Source organism: Arachis hypogaea, chromosome 3 (assembly GCF_003086295.3).
Source record: "Arachis hypogaea cultivar Tifrunner chromosome 3, arahy.Tifrunner.gnm2.J5K5, whole genome shotgun sequence".
NCBI classification, from domain to species: domain Eukaryota; kingdom Viridiplantae; phylum Streptophyta; class Magnoliopsida; order Fabales; family Fabaceae; genus Arachis; species Arachis hypogaea.
The window spans coordinates 47,770,170-47,778,094 of record NC_092038.1 but is presented as its reverse complement, the minus strand read 5'-3'; the positions used below and the strand labels follow the sequence as shown (position 1 = coordinate 47,778,094).

Sequence of the window (7,925 nt, the reverse complement as noted above, 5' to 3'; positions counted from 1 at the left end):
AAGGAAAGTAAAGAAAAGGAATAAATGAGCTTAAAAAGTCCTCTAATTAAATGCTTGTGGTGCTTATGTATCAAGTGGTAATACTTGAAAACAAAGCATTTAGAGTCAAAGCTTTTAACTAATGGTGCAAAGCACCCAAGAAGCTAAGCTAAGAAAAAGATGAAAAGCTTGTTTCAAGTAAGGAACATAAAGAAAAATATTTCATAAAATGAGCTAGATAGAAGCATCAATCATTTGAATTTCTTTTGAGATTGTAGCATGCATAATAAACTAGCCAACCATGAACATTTAATTGCTATTCTTCTCACCTTGGATTGTCAATCTTTATTGAATGATTCTTTGTTTGCTTGAGGACAAGCAAAGTTTAAGTTTGGTGTTGTGATGACTACGCATCATGTTATGTTTTTCTATGCTTTTTCATATAAAAAATCAATTCATAATGCTTAATTATGGGAGTGTTTTGGTGATTAAATTGAATATTGCTTTGATTGCTTGAGTTAATAAATTTTGTAGGAAATTATGGAAAATGAAGCAATAAAAGCACTAATAGAGGAAGCACACTCCTAAGGTGGCAAAAAGTTGGAAACAAACTCAAAGAGAAGCAAAGAGGATTTGCAACCCTGACCTCTTCACACTCCAACAAGAATAACTCGAGCTACAAAGCTCCAAATGAAGTGATCTCAGTGTCATTAGAAAGTAGACTTCTAGAGCTTTCCAACCATATATAACACTTTATAGTTGACACTGATTTGAGGGGACAAATTGCTATTCGTTTAGCTTCACAATTTCAGCGTAAAACAAGTCCCTGCAGTTCGCCAGACTGACCTCTTCACCTTCAAAAGATCATAACTTGGGCTAGAGAAGTCCAATTGACATGCTTCCAGCGGCGTTGGAAAGCTGAGATCTAGGGCTTTCCAAAGATATATAATAGTCTATAGTGGACATTCAATTTGGAGACCCAAACAGACCAATACTTCAGCGTGTAAGGTTTTTCCAAACCTTCAAAAGCCCAAAATGCCACTTCAATGACACTCCACATTGGGCCACTTCCAAATACTCCAATCCCTTCATTTATTCTTCAATGTTTCAAGCTTCTATGAAGGGAGTTAAAAGTTCACAAGCCCAAGTCAAGCCACAAGTAACAATCAATCAAGGCCACAAGAATCATCTAGAAGTAATTAGGAAATTTGCATTTGATTGTAATTTCATTTGAATTTGTAATTTAGGTAGCTTATAAATAGGGCCTTAGATTCATCATTTGGGAGACACCATGGAGGGGTGGAGGTGACTCCACTCCCCTTTCACTCTCATTCTCTTCTTTTCTTCCATTTTCTTTCATTCACACTTTAGTAAATATTTTTGTTATGATGAGTTTCTAATTTCCAACATTTGGGAAAGAGAGCTCTATTGCAATTTAATGGGTTGATTTATTTTCATTCTTCATCTTCAATTCTTCTTTCATTGTTTCTTTAGAGAGAGTCTTTGTGCTTCAAAGATCTAATTACTATCGAGAGAGGGATTAGATCTATTTAAATTCTATGATGATCTTGAGAAAGGAGTCATAGAATTTAGTTTGAGGCTCTTCTCTCACAACTCTCTTGATTGATAATTCTTAGCTTGATATGTGAGATGTAATCACTTTGAATTGAAATCTTGAGGGTTGTGTGGCAATTAGAGACCATTCTTCATCTCTTCTCATGAGCAATTAGATCAAGAGATTGGCAATTGATCAAGTTAAGAGAAATCAAATCACCAAGAGATTGGGGTTTGATTACTTATGATTTGCCAAGAGATCAATGATTGAATGATTGAAGTGGAGATGAGAATTGTTGATCTTGAGAATGCAATATCTCTTGATCCCAATGTTAATTTCATTCTTAATTCTTGTTATTTACTTCTTGTCTTTAATTCTTGTCATTTAATTGTTCTCTTTAAATTCTTGTCATTTACTTATGCACATTTATGGCTTTCTTTACTTTGGCACATTTATGCCTTCCAAGTGTTTGTAGAAATACTTCACTTGGTTTTACTTTCTAGTCATTTACTTTCTTGAACTTTACTTTCTTGTACTTTCTATTCCTTGCAATTTACATTCTTGCACTTTAATTTTTAGCACTTTAATTTCTTGTCATTTACTTTCCTTGCACTTTATTGCTTTTATTTAATTTCAAGTCATTTACATTTCTTGTTGCTTATCACTCAAACATGAATCGTCTAACTAGAACAATTAATTAACTATTGCTTGCTTAATCCATTAATCCTCGTGGGATCGACCTCACTCTAAGTGAGTTTTATTACTTGATGCGACCCGGTACACTTGCCGGTTGTACGTGAAATCTAATTTTTACGTATCACATCACATTCATCAAGTTGAAGAACAAGTGATATCTTAGAACAAGAACAAGCAGAATTGAATGGAAGAACAATAGTAATTGCATTAATACTCGAGGTACAGCAGAGCTCCACACCTTAATCTATGGTGTGTAGAAACTCCACCGTTGAAAATACATAAGAACAAGGTCTAGGCATGGCCATGAGGCCAGCCTCCCAATGATCTAAGATAGCTTAACAATGAAGATAGCTACCCCTCGATGTCTCAATACAATAGTAAAAGGTCCTACTTATAGAAAACTAGTAGCCTAAGGTTTACAGAAATGAGTAAATGACATAAAAATCCACTTCCGGGCCCACTTGGTGTGTGCTTGGGCTGAGCAATGAAGAATTTTCGTGCAGAGACCTCTCTTGGAGTTAAACGCCAGCTTTTATGCCAGTTTGGGCGTTTAACTCCCATTTTGGTGCCAGTTCCAGCGTTTAACGCTGGGATTTCTGAGGGTGACTTTGAACGCCGGTTTGGGCCATCAAATCTTGGGCAAAGTATGGACTATCATATATTGCTGGAAAGCCCAGGATGTCTACTTTCCAACGCCGTTGAAAGCGCGCCAATTGGGCTTCTGTAGCTCCAGAAAATCCGCTTTGAGTGCAGGGAGGTCAGAATCCAACAGCATCTGCAGTCCTTTTCAGTCTCTGAATCAGATTTTTGCTCAGGTCCCTCAATTTCAGCCAGAAAATACCTGAAATCACAGAAAAACACACAAACTCATAGTAAAGTCCAGAAAATTGAATTTTAACTAAAAACTAATAAAAATATACTAAAAACTAACTAGATCATACTAAAAACATACTAAAAACAATGCCAAAAAGCGTACAAATTATCCGCTCATCACAACACCAAACTTAAATTGTTGCTTGTCCTCAAGCAACTGAAAATCAACTAAGATAAAGAGAATATGCAATGAATTCCAAAAACATCTATGAAGATCAGTATTAATTAGATGAGCGGGGCTTTTAGCTTTTTGCCTCTGAATAGTTTTGGCATCTCACTCTATCCTTTGAAATTCAGAATGATTGGCTTCTTTAGGAACTTAGAATCCAGATAGTGTTATTGATTTTCCTAGTAGAGTATGATGATTCTTGAACAAAGCTACTTATTGAGTCTTGGCTGTGGCCCAAAGCACTCTGTCTTCCAGTATTACCACCGGATACATACATGCCACAGACACATAATTGGGTGAACCTTTTTAGATTGTGACTCAGCTTTGCTAGAGTCCCCAATTAGAGGTGTCCAGGGTTCTTAAGCACACTCTTTTTGCCTTGGATCACAACTTTATTTCTTTATTTTTCTCTTTTTTTCGTTTTCTTTTCTTCTTTTTTTTCGGATTTTTTTTTCATTGCTTTTTCTTGCTTCAAGAATCATTTTTATGATTTTTCAGATCCTCAGTAACATGTCTCCTTTTTCATCATTCTTTCAAGAGCCAACATTCATGAACCACAAATTCAAAAGACATATGCACTGTTTAAGCATACATTCAGAAGACAAAAATATTGCCACCACATCAAAATAATTAAACTGTTATAAAATTCAAAATTCATGCAATTCTTCTTTTTCTTTTCAATTAAGAACATTTTTCATTTAAGAGAGGTGATGGATTCATAGGACATTCATAACTTTAAGGCATAGACACTAAGACACTAATGATCACAAGACACAAACATGGACAAACATAAGCATGAAATTCGAAAAACAGAAGAATAAAGAACAAGGAAATCAAGGAACGGGTCCACCTTAGTGATGGCGGCTCTTTCTTCCTCTTGAAGACCCTATGGAGTGCTTGAGCTCCTCAATGTCTCTTCCTTGTCTTTGTTGCTCCTCTCTCATGATTCTTTGATCTTCTCTAATTTCATGGAGGATGATGGAGTGTTCTTGGTGCTCCACCCTCAGTTGTCCCATGTTGGAACTCAATTCTCCTATGGAGGTGTTTAGTTGCTCCCAATAGTTTTGTGGAGGAAAGTGCATCCCTTGAGGTATCTCAGGGATCTCATGATGAGTGGGGTCTCTTGTGTGCTCCATCCTCTTCTTAGTGATGGGCTTGTCCTCATCAATAGGGATGTCTCCCTCTATGTCAACTCCAACTGAATAACAGAGGTGACAAATGAGATGAGGGAAGGCTAACCTTGCCAAGGTAGAGGACTTGTCCGCCACCTTATAGAGCTCTTGAGCTATAACCTCATGAACTTCTATTCCTTCTCCAATCATGATGCTATGAATCATGATAGCCCGGTCTATGGTAACTTCGGACTGGTTGCTAGTGGGAATGATTGAGCGTTGGATAAACTCCAACCATCCTCTAGCCACGGGTTTGAGGTCATGCCTTCTCAATTGAACCGGCTTCCCTCTTGAATCTCTCTTCCATTGGGCGCCCTCTTCACATATGATTGTGAGGACTTGGTCCAACCTTTGATCAAAGTTGACCCTTCTAGTGTAAGGGTGTTCATCTCCTTGCATCATGGGCAAATTGAATGCCAACCTTACACTTTCCGGACTAAAATCCAAGTATTTCCCCCGAACCATAGTAAGATAATTCTTTGGATCCGGGTTCACACTTTGATCATGGTTCTTGGTGATCCATGCATTGGCATAGAACTCTTGAACCATCAAGATTCCGACTTGTTGAATGGGGTTGGTAAGAACTTCCCAACCTCTTCTTCGGATCTCATGTTGGATCTCCGGATGTTCACCCTTTTTGAGTGAAAAAGGGACCTCGGGGATCACCTTCTTCAAGGCCACAACTTCATAGAAGTGGTCTTGATGCACCCTTGAGATGAATCTCTCCATCTCCCATGACTCAGAGGTGGAAGCTTTTGCCTTCCCTTTCCTCTTTCTAGAGGTTTCTCCGGCCTTGGATGCCATAAATGGTTATGGAAAAACAAAAAGCAATGCTTTTACCACACCAAACTTAAAATGTTTGCTCGTCCTCGAGCAAAAGAAGAAAAAAGAGAGGAGAAGAAGAAGAAATGAGGAGAAAGGGAATGGCTTTGTGTTTGGCCAAAAGGGGGAGAAATGGTGTTTAGGTTGTGTGGAAAGGAAGGAGTGAAGGAGGGTTTATATAGGAGAGGGGGAAGGGTAGGGTTCGGTCATTTGAGGGTGGGTTTGGGTGGGAAAGTGGTTTGAATTTGAATGGTGAGGTAGGTGGGGTTTTATGAAGGATGGATGTGAGTGGTGAAGAGAAAGATGGGATTTGATAGGTGAAGGGTTTTTGGGGAAGAGGTGTTGAGGTGATTGGTGAATGGGTGAAGAAGAGAGAGAGTGGTGGGGTAGGTGGGGGTCCTGTGGGGTCCACAGATCCTGAGGTGTCAAGGAAAAGTCATCCCTGCACCAAATGGCAAGCAAAATCTCGATTTGTGCCAATTCTGGCGTTAAACGCCGGGCTGGTGCCCATTTCTGGCGTTTAAACGCCAGCTTCTTGCCCTTTTCTGGCGTTTAACGCCAGTCTGGTGCCCCTTTCTGGTGTTAAACGCCCAAAATGGTGCCAGACTGGGCGTTAAACGCCCAACAGCTAGCCTCACTGGCGTTTAAACGCCAGTAGGTGCGTCCTCTAGGGTGTGCTATTTTTCTTCCTGTTTTTCATTCTGTTTTTGCTTTTTTCATTGATTTTGTGACTTCTTATGATCATCAACCTACAAAAAATATAAAATAACAAAAGAAAATAGTTAATTATAAAACATTGGGTTGCCTCCCAACAAGCGCTTCTTTAATGTCATTAGCTTGACAGAGGACTCTCATGGAGCCTCAGAAATGCTTAGAGCTATGTTGGAACCTCCCAACACCAAACTTAGAGTTTGAATGTGGGGGTTCAACACCAAACTTAGAGTTTGGTTGTGGCCTCCCAACACCAAACTTAGAGTTTGACTGTGGGGGCTCTGTTTGGCTCTGTTTTGAGAGAAGCTCTTCATGCTTCCTCTCCATGATGACAGAGGGATATCCTTGGGCCTTAAACACCAAGGATTCTTCATTCACTTGAATGATCAACTCTCCTCTATCAACATCAATCACAGCCCTTGCTGTGGCTAGGAAGGGTCTTCCAAGGATGATGGATTCATCCATGCACTTCCCAGTCTCTAGGACTATGAAATCAGTAGGGATGCAATGGTCTTCAACTTTAACCAGAACATCCTCTACAAGTCCATGGGCTTGTTTTCTTGAGTTTTCTGCCATCTCTAGTGAGATTTTTACAGCTTGTACCTCAGAGATCCCTAACTTCTCCATTACAGAGAGAGGCATGAGGTTTACACTTGACCCTAAGTCACACAAGGCCTTCTTGAAGGTCATGGTGCCTATGGTACAAGGTATTGAAAACTTCCCAAGATCCTGTCTTTTTTTGAGGCAGTTTCTGCCTAGACAAGTCATCCAGCTCTTTGGTGAGCAAAGGGGATTCGTCCTCCCAAGTCTCATTTCCAAATAACTTGTCATTTAGCTTCATAATTGCTCCAAGGTATTTAGCAACTTGCTCTTCAGTGACATACTCATCCTCTTCACAGGAAGAATACTCATCAGAGCTCATGAACGGCAGAAGTAAGTCCAATGGAATCTCTATGGTCTCAGTTTGAGCCTCAGATTCCCATGGTTCCTCATTAGGGAACTCATTGGAGGCCAGTGGACGCCCAGTGAGGCCTTCCTCAGTGGCGTTCACTGCCTCTCCTTCCTCCCAAAATTCGGCCATGTTGATGGCCTTGCACTCTCCTTTTGGATTTTCTTCTGTATTGCTTGGGAGAGTACTAGGAGGGAGTTCAGTAATTTTCTTGCTCAGCTGACCCACTTGTGCCTCCAAATTTCTAATGGAGGATCTTGTTTCAGTCATGGAACTTTGAGTGGTTTTGATCAGATCAGAGACCATGGTTGCTAAGTCAGAGTTATTCTGCTTAGAACTCTCTGTCTGTTGCTGAGAAGATGATGGAAAAGGCTTGCTATTGCTAAACCTGTTTCTTCCACCATTATTGTTGTTGAAACCTTGTTGGGGTCTCTGTTGATCCTTCCATGAAAAATTTGGATGATTTCTCCATGAAGGATTATAGGTGTTTCCATAGGGTTCTCCCATGTAATTCACCTCTTCCATTGAAGGGTTCTCAGGATCATAAGCTTCTTCCTCAGATGAAGCCTCCTTAGTACTGCTTGGTGCATTTTGTATTCCAGACAGACTTTGAGAAATCATGTTGACTTGTTGAGTCAATATTTTATTCTGAGCCAATATGGCATTCAGAGTGTCAATCTCAAGGATTCCTTTCTTCTGACTAGTCCCATTGTTCACAGGATTTCTTTCAGAAGTGTACATGAATTGGTTATTTGCAACCATTTCAATCAGTTCTTGAGCTTCAGTAGGCGTCTTCTTCAGATGAAGAGATCCTCCTGCAGAGCTATCCAAAGACATCTTGGATAGTTCAGAGAGACCATCATAGAAAATACCTATGATGCTCCATTCAGAAAGCATATCAGAAGGACACTTTCTGATTAATTGTTTGTATCTTTCCCAAGCTTCATAGAGGGATTCTCCTTCCTTCTGTCTGAAGGTTTGGACTTCCACTCTAAGCTT

At 39.7% G+C, this 7,925-nt stretch overlaps 1 non-coding gene across 1 annotated transcript; it reads left to right on the top strand.

The window, feature by feature from the left end:
• The first annotated feature begins 7,817 nt into the window (after positions 1–7,817).
• On the top strand, positions 7,818–7,925 carry LOC112793856 (small nucleolar RNA R71). The gene has a single exon (XR_003198547.1). It is a non-coding gene; the product is annotated as a small nucleolar RNA R71 (small nucleolar RNA).